A 27,353-nucleotide genomic window follows, 5' to 3' on the forward strand; every position below is an offset into this window, starting at 1 on the left:
CATCAAGTTAAAGTACCCAGCCAATTTTGGGAAATATCTGCAAGTGAGTGATGATCACAAGATTACATTTTATAAAACAAAACAAAACAAGAACCTCAAAGAAATTAGCGTAAACTAATGTGAAGCTCGCAATTCAAATTTTACACTGTGAAAATGAACTAATTAATTTAAACCCGCATTAACTTCGAGCTTGGGAATTGTGAACCTGCACAACGCTTACCAGATGATGAAAAGGACAAGAAAGAATAAAATTGAAGAAATTCTGATTGATGTCTTTAAAGTTTAACTATAAAAGAAAAAATAATTTTAAGCTGAAATTTTAGACAAAAAAAGGGCCAAAACACAGCAGAAAAGAGAGGCTATAAAACTTTTATGAACAACAATTTGTATTTGCATATTTGCCAACGTATACACAGCTATATCCATATATTTCTAAGAAGCCAATATCAACGGATATTACCTGCCTGATGACATATTGGTCACGCTCCAGTATGGAGGGACTCCATGAATAAGCAAATGAGTTTGTACCCTGCTGGCATGTTTCATTTCCCCCTGTTTTTTTAAAGTTGTTGTTTACGTCTCCTCAGGCGCACCCCTGTGTGCACGTGGAGATGTCAGACCTACCATCAGCCCAGAGCAGTTGCTCTCCGTGTTAAGCGCTGCTGCGGGATGTTTCTGTGGTTTCGAGGTGAAACCGTGTCACTGCGCTGCCCCAAGGCATTTGGAGGGCTCGTCAAAGTTAAGCCTGTTATCTGTCTGTGACGTCACCATTGCGCCCGGAACAGACACCCAGGCTCACACACACACACACACACACACACACACACACAACCAGACAAACAAAACAAGACGTTATATAACCAGAAACCATGACATGGCACTTGTCCCACAGAAATACCCCTCTGGAGAGAGGAAGATGCAGCAGAGATGGGAGCAGTTTCAAAAAGAAGGAGAAGAATTGAGGGAAGAGACTGCGGGAAATTGTGTGAAAGTAAGACAGAAAGGAATCTAACATCAGTGTTTGTTTGTGTGCATCTACCTTAGGCAAGAGGGCGTGAGAAGGAGTAAAAAAAAAAAAGAAAGAAAAAAGATGTAAGGTAGGACAACTGCAAGCTGTCAGAGCTGGAGGGACTGACTGTCGGCGAGGGTTGGTCCGGTGAGAAAATTTTTAAACCAGTTTGATATTAAGTTAAACACCGGACAGAATTGGTTTACTAAATTTTGCAAGGTGTCCCATTTGACTCAGCAGCTGCTCCTCAGTGGAACATAATAACACTGTAGCATCACATTAAATCGAAGCTCTCTGTCCTCACTGAATCCATTAAATATGCGCGTCACTTATGTCAAGTAAACAAACCATATAGCTATCAGCTGTGCACTCATGATCAGACCATAGACGTAACCATTTAAAAGATGGGTAAGTAGCCTACTTGCTATCCTTTTGAATCAGAAAACACTTTTTAAATTGTGATATTAATTGGAAATTACTTTACTTATTTTACGTTAGCCTAGTTTTTTTTTATTAGCGATGGTCATTTACCTCAGCAGAAACTTAAGCTGCCGGCAGTCTCCTCCCAGCCAGCTGGCACTGTGTTTAGGTTTTTGTAGTAAAAAGTCATTTTAGCTTCATGAATCAGCTTGTTCTCTTACACTGCAGCGCTTTCAAAGCAAGCAATGGAAATAAATATTAACACAGGTGGCGAAAGTTCAGTTCACAAACCTGCAGTCAGTCAGGACAGCTCTGTCATCAGCTTCAAATCCACAATTTTCCTTATTGATACAGTTTTAGTCTTTTAAAGAAAATAAGTCTTCCATGTTTCCTCTCATCAGCCCAAAATGTAAACATACACACAACGTGGCCGCTCAAACACCTCTGCTGCATTTTGATCTCTTTCATGTTGCCACACTGGCTGCGTCAACTCAACAGCAAGTTAATTCCTGCGGCTGACCTGTATGACACTAGTTGCATTTGTTCATCCATAAACAGAATATATTAATCGCGCTGTCATATTGCATATTACTAGTGCAATTTAAGTTGGATTTAGCGCTGTGGTAGGCTACTTTTAAACTTGCCATAATAATGACTAATACTGGTTCACCTGGTTTGCATAAATCAAGCTGGTTTAAACTTTTACACCAGACTGGCAAAACTGGAAATCGACCCAGCTCTACTGACGATGGCTTTAAAGCCTTATACACTGCATCAAACAAACACATAAACATCAACAACACAATCTATATGCACTCACATACTGTATATTCACTCCTTTTCATTCCTCGAGCAGGCATGCAACCCTTCATCGCTGACACCAATTCTTTCAAAAACAAAGCATCTTCAGAGTCAACTCTTCTTACTTCCTTAAGCACGCTTTCCCCAAATCTTCCTCCAGACTCAACTCTGTCTTGTCAACACTTGAAAACGAGGGGCCTCAGATTTCAGCGGCGTCTACCCTCAGCATCAAAGTTTTAAGAAAAGGGGATTTTGTGCTGCTGCTAGTGGTGGCGAGGGTATTGGAGACGTGCAGTCTATCCCCACCTCTCTCCTCCTTTTTCTCACTCCGTCTCTGTGCTGTGCCCAGCGGATGTTTATCCAGGCCCTGAGCTTGCAGCTCTCAGTGGACTGGGCCTTCCACCAATCAGCTTGAAGCCAAGCAGCTTGTGCTAAATCACGCAGGGGAGACAGACAGAGAGACTGTGGGCGTGCGTTTTCTCTTTTTTGATACGTAACCCCAAACTCCCACAAAACACAGAGCAGAAAATGTAGCTTTGCACCTTTCTTTAAGTTTTTGCCGGTCTTCTCCATCTTCAGCTGTCCTCATTATTATGCCTGTGTGCCTCTCATCACCGTCCAGCCCCGCGGCCAAGAAATGATAGCCGCTGTAGCGTAATTTAAATTGCTCGTAACTGCCTCCAAGATATTTTGGCTGCTGATTCAACTCCTGTTGCGACGGTTTCATTTTATGTACATGGCAGCTTTACAGCCAAATCAAAAAAGGGGTTTGTTGACTGCGCTAACCGCTCACTGCACAACTTGTTACTGCAGAATGTGAATAAGGAATATCGTCTTGATACTCTGTTTGATCCTCACAGGGCGCTGGAGTTCATACATTTTTTTTTTGATTGACAGCTTCCTCTGTCGCACAGTTTCCGTCTCCGTTTGATGTTTTTTTTTTTTTTTTATTACGTCTGTGTTATCTGACGTTGTCTTCTCCGACATTGTTCGGGGTCTGTGATGCAAGGTTGCTATTTTTCTAATCTGTGTTCACTACACAGGGAGATTTGGTATTTGCATGTGAATTGCTTTTCTGTTGCCTCTGATGTGGGGCACGATAGCATGCTGTAGGAATGCCCGATGGGAGAAAAGTAATTTTTACTTCCTCCTTCTTCTTTCATGACTGTCTCCTTTGAGGCTAAAAAACAATAGGTGGAACAGCGGTGCTCCTGCTGCATTGCTGCAGTAAAAATTGTGTAAGTGTGTAAAAAGGTGTGTGTGATGGAGAACAAGATGCTCAGCTGGGATAGACCTCTTGGAAGTCCCATCGCTCCTGGCAATTCTGCATCCTCCCCTTTCTTCCCACACCCCGCCTTCCATCTTCAGCCATCTCTCCACCTCATCCCTGCTGATGCCTTTGCTTTGCTCAGCTTAGGCAGTATCACAGTGTTAGGGTATACAAGAGTATTTAGAAATCCTGATGGTGTGATTTTGAGTACCGTAAAAAACAAGGACCCTCATCTTTCTTTTAACTTCATACTGGAGAGGCTGTATCTAGGATACGTTGCATGCAGTGCGCATCACGTACCCTGGGGGTTATGCTCGGGCCGCACTGTATGTTTGAGCAGCGTGTGTTCATAATGGCAGCATGTGTTGTTGCAATGCTGCTGCAGAGCGGCCCTATGTTGTAACTACTGTATTTCCACAAATTAAAGAACATAATCTACTCATTTATGAAGCTGTGCAATCTACTGCATTGTCAACAGAAACAGGAAAGTGTTTATTCGGTTAGATCTATGATGAACGACTAGCTGTTATTATCCTTTAGTTGCACACCCGAAGCACGCTGCCAAGACTTTATTTTGTACATACCAGATAAACTGGGAGGATAAAATAAAACATAAGCAACAAAAACAACACCATCAGACATATTCAGTAAACAATGTCGGTATTTCATGTCTGGAAAGGAGTAGGATGACATGAATATTTGTTGGTAATATTCTTTTAAAACAAGAATATTCCCAATATCTGGACCAATATTCACTACAAGAAGAAAGTAAAGGTTGAATAAAACAGATCAATTTGCATTTTCTCATGTCTGTGACAGATAAAGACTGGTGATACATTGTCAATATCATGATCAAAAGACCATTTTCATTGTCTGTTTTTGCTGATAACCACGCGTGATGCGAAAAAAAATCATCGAGACTCTGTTTCTCTAGATTTTCCGCAGCTGAACAGCGCTGCTCACTATGACAGTATAGATACTTTAACCTGGTAACATGTGCACAGAAGATAAAACCAACAAGTTCCACATTGTGGAAGTCTAAGTTTCGCTAAAAGAGACAAACATGAATTCAGAAGATGCATGGTTGTCTTACTCTATTTAATGAGGAAAACTGGTGTAAGAATATTACCTTTTGATGACATATCATGAGTATATTGTGTATTGAATATACTGAAAATGGCAAGACGGCCTGCAGAATGTTGCAAACTCGCCTTGTCAGGGGTGTTGGGGTGTTTGCACCGCACACTGATACTGTCAAATACCATATATGAAAAAATAGATACTTCCAAAGCCTACCCCCAACTTCCCTAGTCACACTTTCTCCCCTATTTTTCCTTTCCTCCCTCTATTTTATCTCCTGCTCTCCCTCGCTCCTCCCCCTATTTCGGAGCCAGCTGTGTAACTCTGCTAATGACGCTGAGAAAGCATGCTGTCAGCACATCCTCTGAGCCGCCAGGGCACGGTTACATAAGCTGGTTAACAGAGCAGGCCCACTGCCATGTCAACCCCTCATCATTATTCGGAGGAAAAAAAACGAGAGAAGACGAAGGAAGGAAGAGGAGAGGGACAAAAGTGAACACATGCTCACACATTTTGAGATTTGGAATCAGAAATACTTTATTGATCCCGGGGGGGGGGGATTGTGGTTCGTTAAAGTTGCTCTTATGCCAAGCATAGAGAATTATAGAAAGTAGAAAAGAGTACCAGCTCAAATTGTGTAAAAATTTAAAATAGAAATACAGTAATAATAAAAACATTTTAAAAACCCATTGACTTTGAGACGAGGGATCTGGAGATCTGGAAATTCTCTCATTATAACAAATTCTTTTTCATGATAAACAGGGAGGAAATCCAGTACAGTAGTTTAGTGGAGATTTCAACATATCGAAATATATATCTTGCATGGCGTTATAACCTAAAAATATTGTGATATTACTTTAAAGTCATATTGCCCAGCCCCACAGTAGGGCTATAGTATATGTTGTTAAAGCCCTGATGAATATGTTGGCTTTTTTAATGATTATGAAGTGATATATATGATATAATAAAGGCTTTTTAAATGTAATTCCTCGTTTTTTGGAGTGCCTGGATTTCCTTTCTGTTCTGTCTTGTTGTATCCTGTTTTCTGCGATCATCCGACACAAGTTTTTGACCTATGTTTGATAATACAGAGTGACCAGTCTTTTTCTAAATTCTTTTTCATCTCCGTCTTGGTCCATCATATATACATGAACAAACACTACAGAGAGGGAGTTCAGGAGGGTCCCTCCCCTTTTTATATCAAGGGCCCCTAATTAGAGCCATCAGGTAATTAAGCACAATTAGAGGTTTAACAGCTATGTTGGAATAAAAAACGAAAGACCTCCCACCACTTCTAGCCAAAGGCATACAAAGAAAAAAAAAAGAAGCACGAACACCCGCCCGTGCACTCACATACACACCAAGACCCTTCCTTTTCTCTTTTTTCTCATCTCCCAGTCCTGCTGTGGCTCCGCTTTAATGTATCTTTTAAGACCCGTCTTTTTCTCCTCGCCATCCCCTGCTTAAAAAGCGTAGATTCTCTTTAACAATCTAAATCCTCCCCAGTTGTATTCTCCCCTCATCTGATCTCTAATCTCTAACGCAGCCAGCAGAAAACAAGGTCATATGGGACGGGCTGTGGAAAGAAGCTGTATGGCGGGAAAGAGGACGGAGAGTTACAGCCCTCAACAAAACAAAAGTCTTATAACATTATTAGCCGGCTAACGAAGAGAAATGAGCTGCTTACGTGCAACAAATTGGAGCGGCACCTAAAACAAATGAAGCCTCGCAAAAACACGAACCCCGCCAAGCAAGGTCTAACAAACATGGTAATCCATCTTTTATATGTGAGTACAGGTTCCCTCCGCTCTGACTGGACTTCTGTTGGGTTAATGGGGGTTACCGTATGTTTCATTAGCATGTGCAGAATTATGAATGCATCCATTTAATATAACGCCCCACAACAACTCTTGATTTCTTTTGGCCCCCTAGCTCAGTGTGAGTAATGGTAACTTTGGCAGCATGAAGTTAGGGCCGCTTTTGTGTGTGAGTGCATGTGTGTATTTCGCTATTAATTATGAATGTGCAAGCTTTACCCACACCCTGGAGCTCTGTATGTAAACTTTGCTTTGATGTTAATCGCATACTGCGCATACTGTGTGGAACAAGAATTTGGATAGCTTTGCGCTATCGTTACGGGTGTTTGTGTGCATTTTTTTAGTGTATCTGTGCATGAATAATAGCGTATTTGCCCTGTGTTTGTATTTTTGGGGATGATGATGGAATGAAGAAATAGAGGAAGGGGGAGGGAGACATAAAGAGAGCATGGGTGCACATGCACCAGCCTCTCTGTACTTTTTGTCCGCAATATTATGTAATAAAAAAAGAACTGGCACAGAGGGGTATAAGCAAAAAAAGCTAAAAGGAAGAGGAGAGAGAAAAAAATAAAGCTGGGGGAGCCAGACCTAAATATTCAGAGATGTATTGCATTAATGGAATATGCTTCACTACAATATAGTGCGCAGCCATTTAGGGATCTGCCTTTGTCATTAGGCAAATTAAATCTTCTTAATGTTCCCTCTGTTTAGTAATGGAAGCTCCTCTGTCATCTGCTCCCCCTCCCTCACCCTCTCCCTCTGTCTTGCTCCCTCTCGTGTCTCCCTTTGGCATCCCTGTGGTGCTCAGTACTCCGCAGTCAGCTTTTGCTGTCTAGCATACGCCACTAAAGCTCTAAGTACATCTTCCCAAGACTCTGTACTTAGCTGTGGTGCTGTCACTGCATTGCTGTAAAGCCCCTGCTACCCCAAGCACAACACGGCACCAGCACAGACATTTTCCACCACCCTTTGCCTTTATCACAAAATAGTTTGGTACTAGATAGGGAATGCTTGATTGCAGTGAATGTGCTGTGAGAATTGCACTGATTTGCAAAATGATTGAAAGCAGTATATTTAATTGCGTCACATTCACGGTTTCAGCTCCCATGTGGGATTGCAGGTCTATGTAAAAAGGAGTTATGACTGTGGCGATGAGCTTGGTAGTTTTCTGAGCTCATTTCAGCACCATGGACAGCTCCAGGCCCAACCAGTCAGCATGCAGTAAGTTTCAGCACCAAGGACAGCACCTCTGCACTCAGTCTCATTACAGCTTTGCAACAACTTTCAAGTTTTCTTTCTAAAAGTTGATATTAAAGTCTATTAAAATCATCACCCTATGTCTAATGGTTGCTGTGCTCATTAACAAAACAGCACAAGGCACTAGTTTTAATACTGATAACAAACTATGTATACATTTTCCAGTCAAGCTTGATGTGTTTGTGTGAATAATGACTGTAGCGATGGACGAAGTGGTGTGACGTTGTTGTATTTCCATAAAAAAGTCTGAGAGAACAGCTCAGAGTGGGACTCAAAGTTTGCGACTTCTGCACTGGAGATCATAGGTCATGTCCCATAATTAACTGTTAACGTTGGTAACCTTAATCATAACCATAGTTGGTCCATTATTTTGATTTTTTTCATAGAACTCATTATGTCATTATATTTAATGTAATAGTGTAATCATATTACCAAAGTTTCAGATAATGAGGTGACAGTATTTAAAAGTAATCCCTGTGAGCATAAAATCAGGCTTCAGAACATTTTGAATACTTTGTTTTCAATATATTTTTTCTGCTTTTGAGACAAGTTGACATCAACTTGTGATAGATTTCTTTGTATGTTCATCTGCTCCAGGCACAGTACTTCAAGTGTTTGCATTACATAGGTTACTCTACTACAAGTAATCTTGGAAAAAGTAATCTTGGTTGCTGATGTTGCTTAAGTATCCCTGAATTCTGATCATATTCCTGCTGGAACATGTCTGGAGACAGCTAAAGAGACAGCTTTTTAACTTTTCATACAGAGGGTGTATACAGGTGCTCCAGCACAGATAGTGTGAGGAATATTAAGTGTTTTTAGAATACTAAAAATACCCAGGTTAGAATACTTACCTGACAGTAAGCATATTAGATCCTCTTTAAAGGCCCTGTGCACCCACTTGTGCGTTTCCACTGCTTGTTAATGAGACCATGTTGAAGCTGGTTGGAGCCATGCTGGATTTTAGGCCACCAAACACGCAATCTAAAAATGAGAAAGGTGAAACAATACCAAAAGGAGGGTAAGAAATAATTTAAAGACCAATGTCTTCATATTTCCACACAGTTCTGAGAAGTTTAGCAAATAAATTGGTGGTCCACTGGGGTGGCAGATCTGAAACGCTCATATATTGGTGTTAAGTCATTTGGGTTACTTTAGAAGGCATTTACTCACAAATAACCTATTCTGCAGTTTTAATACTGTATGATTTAGAACTTGGTGGTCTAGTTTAGTCTTAAATCTAATCACTTCGAGAAGGTGATGATGATTGTAAAGGAAATGTAATCATGGATTTCAGAAGATGCTGCAGTTCTGTAATTTGATGCAGTGAAAACATGCCTACTCTCCACTGGCTTTCTGTTTTTAATTAATTTTGTCATTACCAGCAGTCCTTGTTATTGGTCTCCAGTGGACTTCCATGGCTTAGCCCAGTAATGTGACTCCTTCTCAATTACATGAAGTTGTGTGAAAAATATTATGACAGGGAACACATTCATTTACTCTCCACAGATGACTATACATCTTGTGCACTGCCTTATTGAAGGGTATGTTTTGTGCTTTTTAATCTCTTTCCCCAATTTAATGTCACAGACTAATTTATCTCCGCTGACAGATTATATGAGCTCACTGTACGCAGCAGGTACGCATAACCCATGGGCATCCATTACACAGTACTGCAGCAGAAAGAGAGGGAGGAGAAGGGAGCAGCAAACAGGGAGACGGAGAGAGTAATGAAGCCGTGAAAGGAACAACATGAAAATGGGAAAGCAAAGAAGAAAAATCACAAAATGATGGAGGGAAGGACGCAAGAAAGAATTGTTGGGAAGAGGGAGGGGTGGAGAAGATTGGAGAGAGTGTAAAACAGCCTTCAAACTCCCAGCAGAGTGCGCAGTTACATCTCATTACCTGAGAGGGGCAGCAGAGATGCAGCTTTCCTATGGCTACTTCCTATGCCCCTATTTACACAGACCAACAAAGACTAACCATCCCTTTCCCTCTCTCAAACACACATTTCCCCCTTTCCTTCCCTTCCTCACCTTAAATTTTGAGAAAAAGGAGATGTAGCTTTGAAATTGGTGCAGATGTATCTTGCTCCTCAAGTCAAACAACGAGCAGACAAGCACCACTCCTGAGAGCAAGCCTCCACCACAACCTCCATGTTCAGTCATCTCCGTCTTTAATAAGCAGCGTTGAACTAGCAGGTGATGTGCACTGACAGTGTGAAGGCACAGCTTGTAGCAAAGGCTAATTGGTGCGGACTGACTTCAGAGAGAGTGTAGCCACTCAGCGGTTGAGTGGTTGGGGGAGGTGGCAAGGCCAGCGAACATGGTGGGACATACAGTGGAAGTATCGTACAGAGTGGAAGAGGGGGGCTTCTGTCTTCTCCTCACGGGTCTTTTTATTCATTATCAAGGGCATTCTGATGGTTCAGCGCTCACTATGAGCCAAATACTTGTTACACTGAACATCCCACACAGCCTGAGGTCTGTCTTGCATGGGATCCTGATTAAAATGTTTTCAAGTGATAACAAAAAGTTTCTTGTTATACAATGAAAACATCTTGTTACAATATGAAAACATCTTGTAAAAACCTGAAAAAATCATGCTATAACAAGAAACTTTTCCTGCTTTTTACCTTATACTGTTTTTTTTTTTCTGGCCCGGCAGTTCTGCACTTCTGTAAATTACTAATTACCTGCTGTGCCATTTTAAGCATGCATACTTTAACTGTGGTGCATATATACTATACACAATCATGCACATATGCAAATTTGCAATAAAAACATAAATACAGATGTGTAGTAGTGGTAGTATGCTTGACATTTGGCTGAAATGTCTCTGATGCTGACACAGCCGCAGCCAGGGAGGAGTGATGCCCCCGAGGCAGGACTCAGTGTTCAGTCTGACTCATCAGCACGTGTACACACACACACACACACACACACACACACACACGAGCACGCACGCACGCACGCACGCACACACACACACACACACACACACACACACACACACACACACACAGACACGCATAGCCACAGACGTCACAGGCTCCTCTATGTTGGCATGAGGGGGTCTTCCCCGTCTCTCATCCCTGTAGAGCTTAGTACAGCTCATCCAGCGGAGTGTGTATCCATCGCTGCAGGGGACCCTGTTAGAGGAGCTGTATGTGTGAGTCACAGGATGCAGGGCAGGGAGTTTTCAAACTGTACACAGATTTGTGGCCTTCTATATATGTATCACTAAACATATGTGGGCATGTTTTACATATATGAGTGTATTTGTTAAGTACATATTATGCCCACTCATCTGCCTTCTTCCGTTTCATCATACGCCTTCCAGTAGGGTTTTAATGGCCAAAATACATGGGTTAGGATGTGATGCACAGACTACTACACAAACTCCATATTTGTAGCATGTGGTTGCTGCCGGCTTCAGTGTGAGCGTTTTGAGTTTTGCAAAGTGATAGTGCAGTTGGTTATTCAGTTTGGAAGCATAGACCAAAATAAATGTTACTGAATGAATTAACTGGATCATTTTAAGTTCAGAATGTATTGATTTTAATTGATTTTAATGTGAAATGTAAAAACACCCACAAGGTTGCTCTGCTGAGTCACATTGCCTTTTGTATAATGATGTTTTCATTTTAATCATTTTTTAATAGATTGTACGTGTTTTTTTTTTTTTTTTTACACTATTCAATCTAGTTTTTTACCTGTTTGAGGGCCACGCAGCCACGTTTACAGAAAAAATGAAATAGACCAGCCATATAAAAAGGGCCACGCAATACTGGTGTGATGCCTGCAGGGTTGTTTTGGCTTCCCTGGTTGGTGTAGCAGCTTCAGTTGATTAGTGGTGGGGGAGAACGTCAGTACAGTACAATCATGATCATGGCGATCTTGTATCGATGCAATACTTAATATGTAAATTACAAATTTTGCAAAAACAAATCAAAGTTTTGGTAGCCAACTAGAAAAATAAAAATCAAGTCCACTTAATATATGTTGTTGCAATGAAAATGATTCAAGTAAGATAAACAGACAACATTTTTCCCTATTAGGTAAAAACAGATGTTTGACAAAGTGACAAATGACAAAATTTGCTTTAATTTGCAGTTAAAAAGGAAAATAAATTGCAAAATATTGCAATACATTTGCTAAATATTTAAATCCCAGTAGTATTGTATCATGACATACTTGTAGTAATAGTATATTTTTTGAAGGCCTCTGACTTTTCCCACATCAGCTGTTAATTATAATGGGATGTGCTTGGCTTTGGGCAAACTGTGACAGATGTGTTGCGCTGCGTTTGTGCCCCATGTATTTCTCTTTTAAAGGCACCAAGAAGTCAGGGGTCAGTTCATACTCCAGTTTAAGGAGTCACGATTCTGTGTGAGTTCGATGAAGCGGGGACAAAAACAAAAGGTTAGGGATACTTGTGTTTTCATTTATTTTAAACAGACAGTATTGTAAGTGTCAAAAGCAGATGACATCCTCTTGCTTTGGGATTGATGCAGCATTTTGCCCACTGGCAACTCTGATACACTGTTTTCATCCTAAAAATAAGGAGCAAACACTTCTGTATAACACTCTACAAACACTGAGCAAACACTTTCCCAAAAGGCAGCAGGTCACAGGCTGTAAAACTGGAAAAAAATCTCTCATGCTGTAAAACGGAAAATACAAACAAAATGGAAAAATGAAAAAATGAAACTTGTGCACTAGGATTTGTGTTACAATTAGTTCTACTCAGGCTTTGAGCCAGTGTAAATGCCAACTGCTAGTTGATTATTTTATCCCGTTCTGTATGTGTGTCAGGCTGCTTGAAAGTAGCGGGGATAAGGAGTTGGCTCTGTTTTTTTTTTTGTTTTTTTTTCCCTGTCCCAGTGATCATCTCATCTTGGTGATGCCATTGCATGTGCATTAATGTTGAATTTGTTTCCATTCATATACCCTCAGCAGCAGAGTCGGCAGGTCTTCCACCTCAAGTTTTTCATTTGTGCTCATCATTGTGTGACTGACATGCACCCCAATTACCTTGTTGTGCTAACCTCAGCACTAGTCTTGGGCGGTATGTAATATTTCATACTTTGATACCTTCCTAGAAAGAGAAGCGCCTGTATTTATGATTACTTACTTACATACAGTATAGAAAAAAAACACTTTCGCGATTTCTAAATACCTTGGTACACCATAATACCACCCAAACCTATTTAGCACCTATTGTCAATGGTGTACAACTAACTCACACTTGTGAACTTTTGCTCCACATAACCTGCATAAATTTACATATTATTTATTCTGTGCGCACTAAACATGACCTGTAAGCTGTCTGTTTTTGGCATTAAAACACAAACCACTTATAGCCCTCCCTCCAATCTACCCTCAAACACCAACTCCATGTTTATTTTTGTCACAAACCATGTGCTGCGCAGCATCAAAATCAGACTGAAATCACCATTTTAATGCTTTAACAAATCTGCAGAATGTTGGTCCTCATCATCAAGAAAGTGGAGTGGGAGGGTGAGAGAGTAGGAGTGCAGAAAGAGAAAAGAGAGCAATGTGCAGGCATGTTGTGAATCACACACATGACCTATATGAGGGAACTCAATTAGGTGAGTGCACACACCTACGCAGGTTGATAAGGGACCATTTAGCATGAGCAATGATAACAGAGCAGCTCACATTACTGCCAAAGTACCTACCAAAGCTTTGGTGAAATTGGCCGCTTGAGAAGGCTTGTTGATGGTACACCTTTCATCAACAGGCTGCATGTGACTGAGGAAATTAAATTGATAGTTTCTTGGTTTTGAAAAGCAACACTTCACCTTGAGTAAGACACTGAATGGGGCTTTTAAAAGTCAAGTGTTTGGACAAAGTGAAGGCTTGACTTCATCCAAGATTTTTTCCTTTGGGTTTCAATTTCCCTTTACCTTAAGGCCAATTAATCCACCTTGGAGCAAGGTACTGCCAAACAAATTAGCAAATAGTGAGCTTACTTGCTGTCTTGCACACTTAATTAGGATTCCTCCTGCCAAATAGCTTCCAGAAGTCCCTCGGTCACCTCCTGTACCAGGCCACTACGGGCGTCCTCCATTGTAGCCTCCGCACGGCTGACTCAGAACGAGCTGTCCCTCTGAGCAGCAGAGCTTCTGTCTGCCTGAGCTCTTTAGTCTGGTGTTAAAATCTGCCCCAACCATCCACTGCCAAGCTTGTCATCACAACAAGCTTACAGTGTAAATGCCCAAGATTTAGCTAGATATTGGCAGAGTACTGCTGTGCCCTTTATTTGTTAGCTCGGTGCTAATCTGATATGCAGGATGATGGACGCCAAACAGCGTTGAGCTTGTCAATATTTGGTCAGTATTGGTCAGTGTGTACAACATCAGACTTACACTGACGTAATCCAGGGCAAACAGCAGATTGTAGTGACAGTAGATGTCGGTATTTATGCTTGTGTCTGGGTAGCAGCCAGTCCTGGATTCAGTATCTGTTGAATCGACGAGTATGCACAGAGCAGAGAGGAATTCTCAGCTCAGTGAGCAACATAACCTTCATACACACCAGTTTTTGAGGAATCTATAGGTGGTTTTATCCTCCAGGTTGTGAGATGAGATCCCAACAGATTCTACCTGTATCTTGTAGAAAGAGAAATGTAAGACTGTGTATCCTAAAAAATCCGGTTCTGCAAAGCCATGTCATTTTTGGGTAAAAGGCATCATCTTTAGTCCAATTATGCCTCTCCCTCTCTCTCTCTGTTTCTCTTTTTGTGTGTGTGTGTGGTTGTGTACTTGTATCCTATTCATATTCATGTATCCTATCCTATTTATGTTGTCTTTTCTCAGTAATTTTTATTTACTGAGTTGCACACGCTGTATGAGCTGTGCTATACAAATTAAGTTATAATTATTATTATATGCTTGTGCACTGTTTGAATTTTATATGAGCTTTCTCAGTCACATTTTAACCTTTTGGAAGACAAAAAGCATATGACGAAGAAATGACCCTAAAATGAACAACAAATTTAAAAAAAATTAAAAAAAGAGGAAAAAAGAACAGCAAAGAAATGACCTGAAAAAGGTGCTTAAAGATTTATAATAATTATCTGTAACACAATTTCAAATATGTTATGTTGATTATAAATATAGTTTTAGTTATAGTAGTAGTCGATCAAGGTTTCAAAGGGTTAAAGTGGTTATGCTTACATAATATCTCATATTTGTAGTGGCTAAAAATCTCCATTGACCAAAACATGTCTTTTTTAGAGAAGACAGGATCTTTGGAGGGACACAGCAGGTCAACAGTGTTACATAGATGTTTGATACATCAGCTGAAGGCTGCAAACCTCAAGATTAATTTGAGATGCAGCTCAGTACTTTACATTGTGTTAGGGGACTATTTAAACTTTTAAAGTTTAGCATGTAAAGGGGCTTAGAATGTCCGTTCTCATGCTTAATTATGTCTCATAAGTTGTTGTAAACCAAGGTTCAAACTGGCATCATTTCCATGCGCTACTTACAGGTTTTTGTTATTGAAAAACGATTTTCCTTTCTCCATAATTTGGACATAATTTGTAACAAGTTGACAATGCTGTTTGATTTCAGGCAACACGGTGGACTCTCCCGGTCCTCTTGCATCGCGTGCAGGCAGCCAGAAGGGGTGGGACACGCTGGAGGACACAGCTTGTGGAGTTCAGTTGTGGTGAGTTTCACGTTTCATATTTCACGCTGAGGCTCTGAAACTTGTTTGGATTGGAACTTTTCAAGCGCTAGAACATGGTGTTTTCAAGTGGTATGAACACAATAGCACTCATGCCATTCAAATGTTTTGTTGAGGATTTTTTCAGTGCTAAACTAAACTAAAAAGTTTAATAAGTAAACCTTCACTGAAAGGACAAACATTAATCACATCATTTATGTATGCTGATATTTGAAGATGAAATAGCTGCTTTGAAAGAAGTCCTTGGAAATAAAAAAACACACTGCTTGAAAAAGTCCTTAAATTTTTGTTTTTTCTGTAGTAACCCTTTCAAGAATTGATAAAAAATGGTAGAAAATAAAATGCCTCCAAAAGACCTTTAGGAACACCATAGAAAAAAAATCCTTGCTGTGATTGGTTTAAAAAACTTCTGACATTTGGAGATTTTTTGTAAGAATTTTTTAAGATTTTTTTTGGTGATTAGATGGTGAGTACTGCTGTTCTTGAAACTGCTGAGAAACCGCTTTATTGTCAGTACACCTTTGAAAGCCAGACATCCTCTGAATGCTCAAGTTTGTGGCTGTAAAGTTTCATGTAGCTGTGATTATCTTAGAGGTCAGGAAAGGTCATTTTATAAAGTGAGGTCGAGTTTCAAAAACTGGTCTCAATACAATGAAAAAGCTACTTTGAGGCTAACATCACACAAAAATGTAATTCCACAGCCGTTAAGGGCCCTCCAGTGTGCAGGAATACTTAAATACAACAGGAAAAAATGTTTTTTTACTGCATGAGAAAAACCTGTTTCTGCCCATAACTGCACGGGACTCATGAGTACCCCGAGGACTCACATTCATTCAGATATCTACAGGTGAGAGGTCAAGGGACCCCTGTGAAAATGTAAGAGAAGAAAAAACTGCTCACAATTTTATGCTCCCATGAATATTTAATATAATTACCACTGAGGTGACGTCGGGAGCTACATCCTCTTCATCAGATGATGGTGTGACGTATCGTATTGTCTCTTGTCCAGCATGTTTTGTTGTCTGGTTGTGCACACTTTTGTGAACTTCTTGTATCCCTGTGAAAACAGCCTTGCCAGTTTTTCCCTTGTCAGAATGTAGCTTTATAACTTTGAAGCATTATGTAAAGGAAGATTGCAACTCACTGACACAGGTGTTAGAATTTCTTCAGCGTTCATTGTTCAGGAAGTTTTTGCAGGGAGCTGAATTATCCGCAGAGGTGTCTTCCTCTACAAAACAAACCTAACCGGTGATTGAAACTATTAAAAAGACAGAATAAAGTAGTTTCATGTGTTTTTCCAGTGCTGCTTGTTGCGGAGGAGCTGCTAACCGCTGTTACCAACGTGAAAACGCGAATGGCCTCATGTGGAGCACACTAAACCTTTAACCCCTTTTTGGACAAACTAGCAGGACTTGGTTTGGTAAAAATGATTTTGTAGTTTCATATTATACCACAATCTTCACTCTGGCCTTTGAACACAGCCTGCTGCCTTCTCGTAAAGACAGCAATGTTGGCCGATGACGGCAGCTTCCCTGTGGAGTGGAATAATTTAAGACGTGCGCAGTTTTGTGGCTCTGTCGGTGCAACGGGTGAAAGATTTTCCAACAAGCACATGCACAAACAAGTGCTAATTTCTTGTGTGGTGCTTACAGCTTTGTCAAGCAATTTGCTACTTTACTCAAAAGTGTTTCTTTCCAAATTCGTCTCCACAACAAAGCAGAAATGATGCCACTACTTTAATACTCGATGTGAACATCTTCTTCTCTTTATTGTTCATCAACAAGGGTTGTTAGAAAACATTTAACGGTGCAGAGTGGAGTTTGCCAAAGCTATCATTTCATTCCCTGCTTCAGAAGAAAAAACAGATTTTCGCTGCTAAGCTTTAAGTAGCACATTCCTCCCATTTTTAATGCATTCCTCTCTGAGCGACGCCCGTAGCCCGTCGCTGCTCCACAAGACGCTGGTGTGTGTAATAGGGCTGCTTTGGAAGGAGCTCTCCCCCAGCTGCCGTGCTAATTGAGGTGCAGAGACGAGCCCCAGCCAGATGGAAGGAAGATGCCGCAAATTGATTCCTCGCATTCGTCTTCATTAAGGTCTCAGCTCTGGGGCTTTGCGAGGAGAAAAGTGTAGGTGGGGGGGAGAAAGAGAAGGAGGGAAAGAGGGAGAGGAAGCAGGGCAGAGGAGACCCCCTCTCAGGCCCAGAGGACTCTGCTCTGATGAGGTAAATTCTGACTCTCAAAAACAGCGCTCTCATTTTGTCGATGTGTGCAGCAGTCAGTGGGGGGAAAAAAGTAGGAAAAGAAACATTGAGCTCCACTCATTCTCAATCAGAAACACCTCAGCAGGAACTGTAACTTCATGGAGGTGGACTTCCAGCCTGACCTCCTTTTTTTCTTCCCCTTTTGTGACCCGCAACTCCGAACGGAACCCCACCTCCTCTCAGCCTCCAGCGGCGCTCAGACAGCTCTCTGCCACTTTCAATTATTTGGTAGCAGCTTCTGCTAACTAGGGCCCAGAAGGTGCAATGCAGCACGCTAGAAAAAGGCAAAAAGTTTCAGACCAGCACTTCTGCCCCCGTTGACCAGCCCTCCGCCCGTATTTGTCTCACTCACAGCCTCAATGATGCAGCGTCTGCAATTACTCGACAACATAGAAAGAATGATCTGTCACTTCCACAAATTACAACCCCCCACCCCCACCCCCATACTTAATGGGCCTCGTGTTTATGTAACGATCCCCTCAAATTCTCACCGTGGGAGCACTAACACTCTGTCTTCCTGCCACGCGCCGGGACTCCACACATCTTTCACTGCGTGTTAGCTCGCCGCCACCCGAGGAAATAAATGTACAACAACCTCAAACAAATAATTTTTTTCTCTCTCTCTCTCTCTGCGTCACAAATATGTATGCAATAAAAATTCTTCTGTTCTATTTTTCCCAGGAAAAAAAGAGGATTTGTCAACGGTGATAAGCTTTTTGGAGCGTGCTGCTCAGCGGTAACATGAAAGGGGATTTTGGATGGGATGGGCTGGCTGGCAGGCAGGGGTGCGAGCGCTATAGTTGGTTAGCTGAAGGTGGGAGGTTGGCAGGGGTGGGGTGGGGGGTTCTGTTTGATGTTTCATCTATTATTCGTGCCACGTTACCTGGATTATGTGCTGACTGACTTCGGAGAGGAGGGGGGGGTTACTTAGGCCTGTCACCAAGCTGTCTGGAAGGGCTTTTTCATTTCACTGTCTGTCTACTTCGCCCCCACTCTCTCCCTCAAACCCGGCCTTTTCTTCCGCTGTCATCCTCACCCTTCTCACCCATCCTGTGACATCCTATCACCGGCCCAAATCCCTGTTTCTCTTTCTCCTCGTCCATCCATCTGCCCGTCTGCACTCCTCCCCTCCCTCTATCCCGCTCTCGTTCCTCAGCTCTGCTTCCCTCTGTTCTGCGGTGACATTAAGCGGCTTACCGCATGTCTTGCTGCAGGCTTACAGTGTGCTGGACGCGGAGTTTTACTGTCACTCTGTATATACAGGTACTTTGTGAGTCAGAGCCGCTGTGATACTTCCTCAATGCGGGCGTCGGTTATTTACGTATCTGACTCAAACCTGGTAGCAGCGTGCAGGGAGTTTCACAGGCGTCTCTTCAGCCCCTGAGCCTTTTTGTTCAGCGTGTGTATATATAGTCCTCACATTTCTCTGTACTAGTTCACTGAGTGTTTGCCTTCTCTTACAATTCTCACTAATACACTGTAAAATCTGACAAGACGATCTTAATTAAAAATATTCTGGGAAACTGATTGCCGTGAGAAAGGAGAGTAAATATAACCAGGGCTCCCACGGTCATGAAAAACCTGGAAAAGTCATAGAATTTCACAAGTACACTTTTTTAGGCCTGACAAGTCACAGAACAAGAAAAATAATTGAAAGTTTTAGAAAAGTCATTGAATTTTTAACCATTTGAAACCTGAGCAAAATTGATTGATTTCTTTCAAAAGTGGGAAGAGGGCAACAGGCAACAAAGTAGTAAAAAAGTCCTACAAAATTACCTGAACATGGCGAACAAAAATATATGGAAAGTTGGAAAAAACAAAAACAAGGAAATGACCTGAAAAAAGTACTTAAAAACTAATAATTTTATAAAATAATTGTACATATATAATTATATATATAGTTCTCTCGACATTTTCCCTTGCTTTTTTAATTAAATTTTCTAAAACTACTTAAGTCTTGCAATTTGTTAAGTTACTCAATCCCTTTTTACCATGTTTTCAGGTGTCTGAATGCAGTACAAGAAAATCAGTGTCGAGTCGAAAAATGACATTGTTACAGTAATCTTTCGTGGATCATCTTCCGTGTAATGTAGCATAATGGAATTTTTTTTTTTAACCAGTTTCCTAGATTTTTTTAAAGCATAATCAACTTAATTAGTAGTTAGCATTGCCTCTTCGGACAGTATAATAGCAGATTGCAATATGCATTTATGTAATGAAATGTATATAACAGGACATCTGCCTTTGCCTACAGAAAGACTCAGAAGGCAAACTTGATGTTTCTGTTGTTTAACGTCGGACTCTCCAGTGGGCAGATTCTCTCAAAGCGTCTCACAGTAGTTTCGTGCAGCTGGCAGGTGTCAGAAACTGACTGACAACTATCTTTGGAGTAGTTCATACACATAGACTTAAGGCGGCGGGCTCTCTCTTGTCTCTCATGAGCCTGTGGGTGTGCGCTGAATTGAGCACACATTTTCATGCATTTAGATTTTTCTAAGTTCCAGTAGCTCAAAAAAGCTGTAAGATGTGGAAGCAGTTAATGAGGACAATAACTATTTTGTTTGAAGTACTTTTATGTGGTTGAGTAGGAGTAGAAAACAGCTGTTTATTGTCTTAAGGTTGTTGCTCTTGTACTTCAGAGGGCAAAGAATTTTCTCCTTGAGGACAAACTGTCTGTCCATTTATCTATTTTGATAAAACTGAACACTTTCAAACGCTTTCTTTGGAGTCTTGAATCATAGTAATCACTCTCAGGATGTTTCGAAGTGTGCACCCTGTTTTTGAGCTCAAATTTATTAATGTGAGGGAGTTTGAGACGTTGTGTTTCTTTTTTTGACAATTTATTCATGGACATTTTTCATTTTATAAGACAATACATTTGCATATGATGTAAATGTACAAAAATGTTATGAGAAATGGAAGGGAAAAAAAACAAAAAAAAAACCAAAAATGTGTGCATACTAGTGCATTTAAGCACATACAGGACAGACGACTTTCACGTAGTTTATCAGTGAGTCCCAGGTTTTGTAAAATATCTTAATGGGGCTGTTGATGGTGTTAACTGTGTTTCTGAGCCAGATTTCTCACTTCACTATTAGGCCACATTTAGACGTGAACTACCCTACTAAAAACGGAAAAGTCTTTCCTTTCCATTTTTAAAAAACATCAGTGTTCTTTTGATAGCATTTTGAGAACAATCCACATGTACACGGATCCGTAAAAACAAATGAAAACACAGTAGTATGCATGCCAGGCCAGTAGTTGGCGGTGTAACTTCGTAATGATGCACCATAGAATAACACCATGCACATGCGCGATGTGTGGCCGTGACATCACCGTTCTCACAGGATCTGCTGTCGCCAGTTCCCACGGTGACAGAAAGGGTTGTGTTTTCAAAAGATCATGCTCTGAAACCCAGTTTCATGGTCACAGTTACTAAAAAAGAAAATGAATTTAAGGGAAACCTGTCTTATAGGTTGTTTAAAGAATATTGATATGGATCAGTATGTCATCTCCTTTTTTAAACCGTCAAATATCAAAAGGCGCAAAAAAAATCCTGTCAGGCGGGATGTATTCTGTCTACAACTTGCCATTAGGGCTCAAAAAAAACACAGTTTTGTTGATTAAAATAGGCCTACTAACGGGATCAATTCATTATCTCATTACAGTTATTGATAGCGTTATTTTTCTCCCTAAAATCTGATTTGAAAATGTGAAGAAACAGAAAAACACAGAAAGAGAGGGTTTGTGTCACTGTGTCTGCATGCATGTTATTCTATTTGTACGATCAATTTGGCTCAATCTGTTAATGAATTAATGTTCTTTGATCTCCTGAAACATCACACGGATCGTTGTGAGAAAAGAAAACTGTCAGAGCTGTCGGAGAAGCTCTGATAATCGAAGTTAAAAACAGAAAAATAAGCGTTTAAAATCAGCAACTCGCTCATCCCTTTATGAGTGGAGTTAATTATGCTTCTTTGCCAATGATGCTTGAGGTGATAATATTTGATAACGTATCATTTTATAGACTCACTCATCATCGACTTCCCACACGACCAATCACACAAGTAATTTAAAGGATCGTAAATGTATGCATTTTCATTAAATGCATCAACAGTGTAATTTAATTCTTTTGCACATGTAGAAATATTAGTTTACATGCCAAGAGATTATTATGTCTCAGTATGTTAGCAGTCCCTCTCCGTCTTTTCCTCTCTTTGTCTCCTTTCCTCATTCATTTAACTTTTCATTTCAGTTTTCCTTCGTTCCCTCTTTTGTCTTCCTCCAACTGTTTCATGAATGCTAAAGCTGAACATGAAACGTAGATGTATAGCTCCTGCTAGTGCATTTTTAATTTCATCTGATCTGGGGCCCGGGGATTTGGCAGCCCTTTCAATGCAAAGGCCTCACGTCTGTTCCTTCGGAGCTGACCTCAGAACAGCTTTGCATCCTTTGAGTGCCTCTGGGCTGCTTACACTCCCATAAGGGCAGCTGGGTCACCTTAACATAGGGCTTACTGTGGAATTACTAACCACCTTCTCTTCTGATTATGTCAAGTTTGGCATTTCCTCTTGTTGCTTTACCTCCCACCGCATCCCTCACTTTCATTTTTTATTCCAGTTCTTTCCCCCATCTACCTCCATTCATCCTATATTTATATTTATTTCAATTTAATCACTTTGTTCGTAGCTTCTATGGGTGTGCCACATCAAATTCTTCACGGTAATACTGGTATAATTTTCAATATGATCAGAAAAATTCATATCGTTATAATGGCTGTATTCCAACTTGTTGATATAATGACTTCATACCAGTAGATAAGTTTTTTTGTTTTCCCCTTTTAAAGGTTTTTATTTTGGGGGCAAATTATGATTTGTGGTAATAAAATAAAATTGACTTGACTTGACATCAACAAGCATGGCTGAGAGCAAAATTTGCTACCGTCTTCGTCATACCGCTTGTGTTTGTAGCATGTCGTGAATGTTCCTTTCAATTGCAAAGCATTAAAAAAATGCTAGAAAATAAACACTTTGTGCACATGGCCCCTAATGGATTTCTGCTTGAAGTGTAGATCATCATCTCTGTCCTTCATTCTCGCTTTACTGTCTTTAATTTTTTGTCTCTCCAGCAGGGAAAGGTCTGAATCTCTGGACCACTGCGTGCGTCATTTAAACCACTCGTCCATTTTCCCAGCTTGTGTGTCCTAACCTCTTGACCTCCTTTTGTATTCTCTTTACTTCACTTGCCACCAGTCTGTTGTTCGTGTTGTCCACCTTCGCCTCTTACGCATGAAAGACAGGTATTACAACACCGCCTTTTTATGTGTAGCCTTTTCTTCCTCCTCTTTCTACACTGAAGGAGGAGTGAAAGGTGATGGCGCTGAATGCAGTCCGCAGTCCTGTGTGACTCTCCGAGACCGTTACCCCCTAGGCTCTACAGGGGATCGCAGTCCCTCAACAAACACTCGCTCTCATAGAGAAAAGGAGCAAAATAAAAATAAGACCGATCCTAATGGCAACTTTCGCAATTGGTGCAAAGTGTTGCCCTCTGAACCAGGGATGTGCACTAGAACTTGCGAGAAGAAATGAAACGCCACGGGGACGACAGGATTACTTATCAGAGGAAAAGTAAAAAAGACAGGGGTCATATAAAGCTTCCCGAGGTCATTATTTCTCGACCGAGGTTGCTAGTTAAGAACGCAGACGGGCGAGCAGAGCTAACAGGGGCGGGGATGCAAGCTGACACCCAGAGCAAACTCACTAATGCACATGAACATCCACTGCAAATACAAACACTTTCATAAGCGGATAAGTGTGTTCTCAAAAGCACATTTTCTAAAGGTTGTTGATATAGTTGTGTATAAAGGGGGAATCAAGACAGAGGCACCACACGCCGCTTCCTTTCTCACTCAAAAGCTCTCAAAAACAAACACGGACACTGAAAAGTGACATAATTAGTAGGGTAATCTATTTGCAATTAACTGTGCTGCCTCTGTTGGAGAAGCAGCCGACAGATGTTTCATTAGTGTTGATGAAGAAAACTACAAACAGACGCTGAGGGTCAGCAGCCTGGGGAGAAGTACTTTATGATGATATAATGTGCCATACAGTGCACACGTCTTGTTTGCGTGAGAGGGTGAATCTTTACCTACAGAACAAAGCTCCTCCCTAAATATAAGTATTCACTTGTAGAGTTAAGCGTTGATGATTCACGTGTGGAATGCACTCGTGGTGTCGAAATCAGTATTGGTGGTCTCATTAATTAAAAAAGAATCTGTTAATCATTATTCTTCACTGATTTCATTAGGCGTTGACAGTAGTAATTCGTTACAGCATCTGCTTCTGACCTTTAAAACTCAAATTAACTTGGTTGCCTCTCCTGAGGGGTTGTTGTCAGTCAGGGCAACAAATTTACATGATTTACATAAAATGTCTGTCCTTTTTCTTAAAAAAAAAAAAAACACATTAGAAATACTCCCACCAGGGTAAATTAAAATTTTATTTGAAATGCATTTTTTTTGGCTGGTATTCAAGAAGAGTGCCATCTATTATACCAAACATAAAGTGGTAATTGGGGTTGGGGCATGTTTTTATACAGTTTGTATTACAAGCAATTATCTATAAATCGAATCAGGATCTGACACGTGCCATTAATGTACTAGCAGACTCAAAAGTTTAGTTGCAACGGCCAGGTGAATAAATTATGTCATAAGTAAACCAAAAAATATAAACTGCTGGAGATTGGCATAATAGAATTTTTCCCAAATGTGTATAATTGTTGTAATATGGAAGGTGCACCAACGCTTACTTTGACCAGGTGAAAATACTTTTTTTCCTCTTACCTGTAGTGTTATTTATCAGTCTAGATTGCATTAGCGTGAGTTTCTTAGTGTTGGAGATATCAGCCTTAGAAATGTCTCTTTCCAATATAATGGAACTACATGGCACAAGGCTTGTGAAGCTCAAAATGCCAAAAAAAAAACATTCGCAAAACTAAACAGCAATGTCTCTTTTTTCTAGAAAGCATGACCCGGTTACTCGAGATAATCCACAGACCTTGTTGCGAACACTTTCATGATATAACTATTTTCTTTAAATTGAACTACACCCACCAACCAGCCATATCACTGCGCAGAAGGAAGTGTGCATCTACGGCTAGCTCACCTAGCATCACTAAACTAGCTAACGTTACTGCTCAGCCAAGGAGGATGCCTTTAATGTTCACATCTCACACTGAAATGAGCCTAAGCCTCTTGTCCATGAGTAGATGTACACTTCCTTCAGCACGGTGATGTGGCTGGTTGGTGGGTGTAGTTCAATTTGAGAGTAGGCAGACATCTCTACAACCCATATCTCCAACAGTTGGCAACTTGATATCGTATTTTTTGTTTTATGAATTATCTCTTTATATGATAAACTTTAAATCCATAAAGGTTTTATGTTAGCCTAGTATGTGTGTAGCCACACACCGAAAAAGCTAGAAAACGGTTTTTGTCTTGTGCACTCAGTTAGAAATTTTCATTAAAATGAATGGGTAACATCTTGGTTGGTGTCCAGAATAGGTGTCCAGAGTCTGTGTCCAGTTCATATTATACATTCATGGAATAGATTCGGACTGATATTTTTCATATGCGTGTGGACAAAGACACAATAATGGACTTATAGTAACTTTTAAGGTGTTAATTAAGAGTGAGATGACCCTATATTTTGGGCACTGTTGTTAAATAATTTTGAAAGATTTAGGCATAACTAACTAACTTTTTACTGAGATATTTAATATAATTTCTAAATTAAAACATCAATTACAGTATGCTATGATTACAGAGTAATTATAATAACGTGTTATCAGTTATCGGCGCTAAGCACGGATGCATGAATGCATATGCACACACATGAGTACACAGAGGCACACAAACACACACACATTTGACAAACCCTCAACATTTCAACCTTAAATGCAATCAAGTGTTTCCACTTTGTTAAACCTGCAGCAACCCACACAGCTCATTCAGTATGGCATGCAGCAGCAGCAAGCAACTTTGTAAATATCCCCACTAAGGAGGAGGTGTACTTCTTTGCAGTGAGTCATTGGCATTATTAAAAAAAGATTTCAGGACTGAGGTGAAATGACTCCTCTTTATGGTTCCCAAAAATGCTGTAAAATGTTTACTGTTCACTGTGCTGCTCGCTAAGCCCTTCAAAAAGTCTGAGCATTATGGGAGTGAGGAGGTGTAAAAGGCAGAAGAAGAGTTAGGGAGAGGAGTGGATGATAAAATCCCTCTGAGAGAAGACAGAGATGAGAGGAGATGGAGGGGAAGAAAGTTGATAAGAGAGGCCAATTGGAGAGACAGAAGTCAGCAGACAAAAAAAAGTGTGAATTAAATGAGTGTGATAACGAAACACTAAAAATAGAGAGAGCTTGGCATCGCACAAAGAATCTTAATTCTTCATCATTACAGTATCTCCATTCCTTGTCTTCATTCATTTTCGGGTTTTTAATTTACTTACTCCCATTTTGTCAGTTTTATTGCCTTTATGGGGCTAAATATATTTGTGTTCAAGTAATGTAGCGCGCTGGTGTCACTTGCTCTCCGTTTTGAATTTCTTTTATGAGACTGTGAGCTAATGTAGCATAAAGAAACACGATTTAGGAATGACATTTGATACAAAGACATAAAGAGAGCAGGTTAAGAGGGAATGAAAAATGGATCAAAGGAGGAGAGGCAACAGTAAAATACAAAAATATAAATGATAAACCACTTCATGAGATTTGATTTATTCACCCTGGCAGCTGGAAGATAAGTTTCCTTAAGCGTCTAACTTGTGGTTAGGTGCATTAGATTTAACTCCAGCCAAAATACCCCCTCTGATCCCATTTAATTTGGAGCTGAGTGAAAAAGATGAACTGCTCTCCATCTGGCTTCTTTGTCCCACTCTATATTGAGTATCTGGAGCGCTAATGTTGTGGATTGGAGAGCAGTTTCTCAGTTTACCGTGGCATATGTGGAAACCACGCGCGGCCGAGCACATCATCCAACCTGCCCCTGGATTGAGATCCCAGAGGATCGGTGGTTGTTACGGCATACATCGCCAAGCTGCTGAGTCTGGCCGACAGCCACTGTCTGGAGCCTGTTGATGAACTCTAATCGAACTTTCCTCCGCGCCATCATTTGGTGCACCTCCCACATCATCAGTTCTAAGGACCTTTGGGAGATTTTCTGTCATGCCACCCCCAACAGTTCAAAACTTCACATCCACCGTCTTCCACTTTGTTGTAGTGTCGTGTATGAGGCCTTTGTAGTCAGTTATACTGCATATGCATTACCACAGCAATAAACTCCTACTTCTGAGAGCATTTGCCATTCCAAAAATCCAGCTGGCATCTGCAAACTCAAGAAGCTGCAGGTGAATTTAAAGCTCAGTGTCCCATGGTGGGTAGATGAAAATTCACTTCCTGTCTTAACGTGATTGCCAAATAATCCTCTTGTGATTGCTACATACTTGCTTAGGTCACATGGTGTCACAAAAAAAACATGAACCCACAAGCTCAGGCACACTTTGGCAAACAAAACAGATGTTCTCTTAAGCCTGTCTTCATTCTGTGATTTCTCTTCCTTTGCTGGATGCACCTCATCCCTTTTATCCGTAATTAAAACTGAAGGATAGGGCTGGGTAAAAAGACACGTGGAAAGATGCTCACATGCTCGTGGATCTTCCCGACG

The sequence above is a fragment of the Plectropomus leopardus genome, chromosome 22, assembly GCF_026936395.1.
Source record: "Plectropomus leopardus strain MGB_pleo_1.0 chromosome 22, ASM2693639v1, whole genome shotgun sequence".
In the NCBI taxonomy this organism is placed as follows: Eukaryota; Metazoa; Chordata; class Actinopteri; order Perciformes; family Serranidae; genus Plectropomus; species Plectropomus leopardus.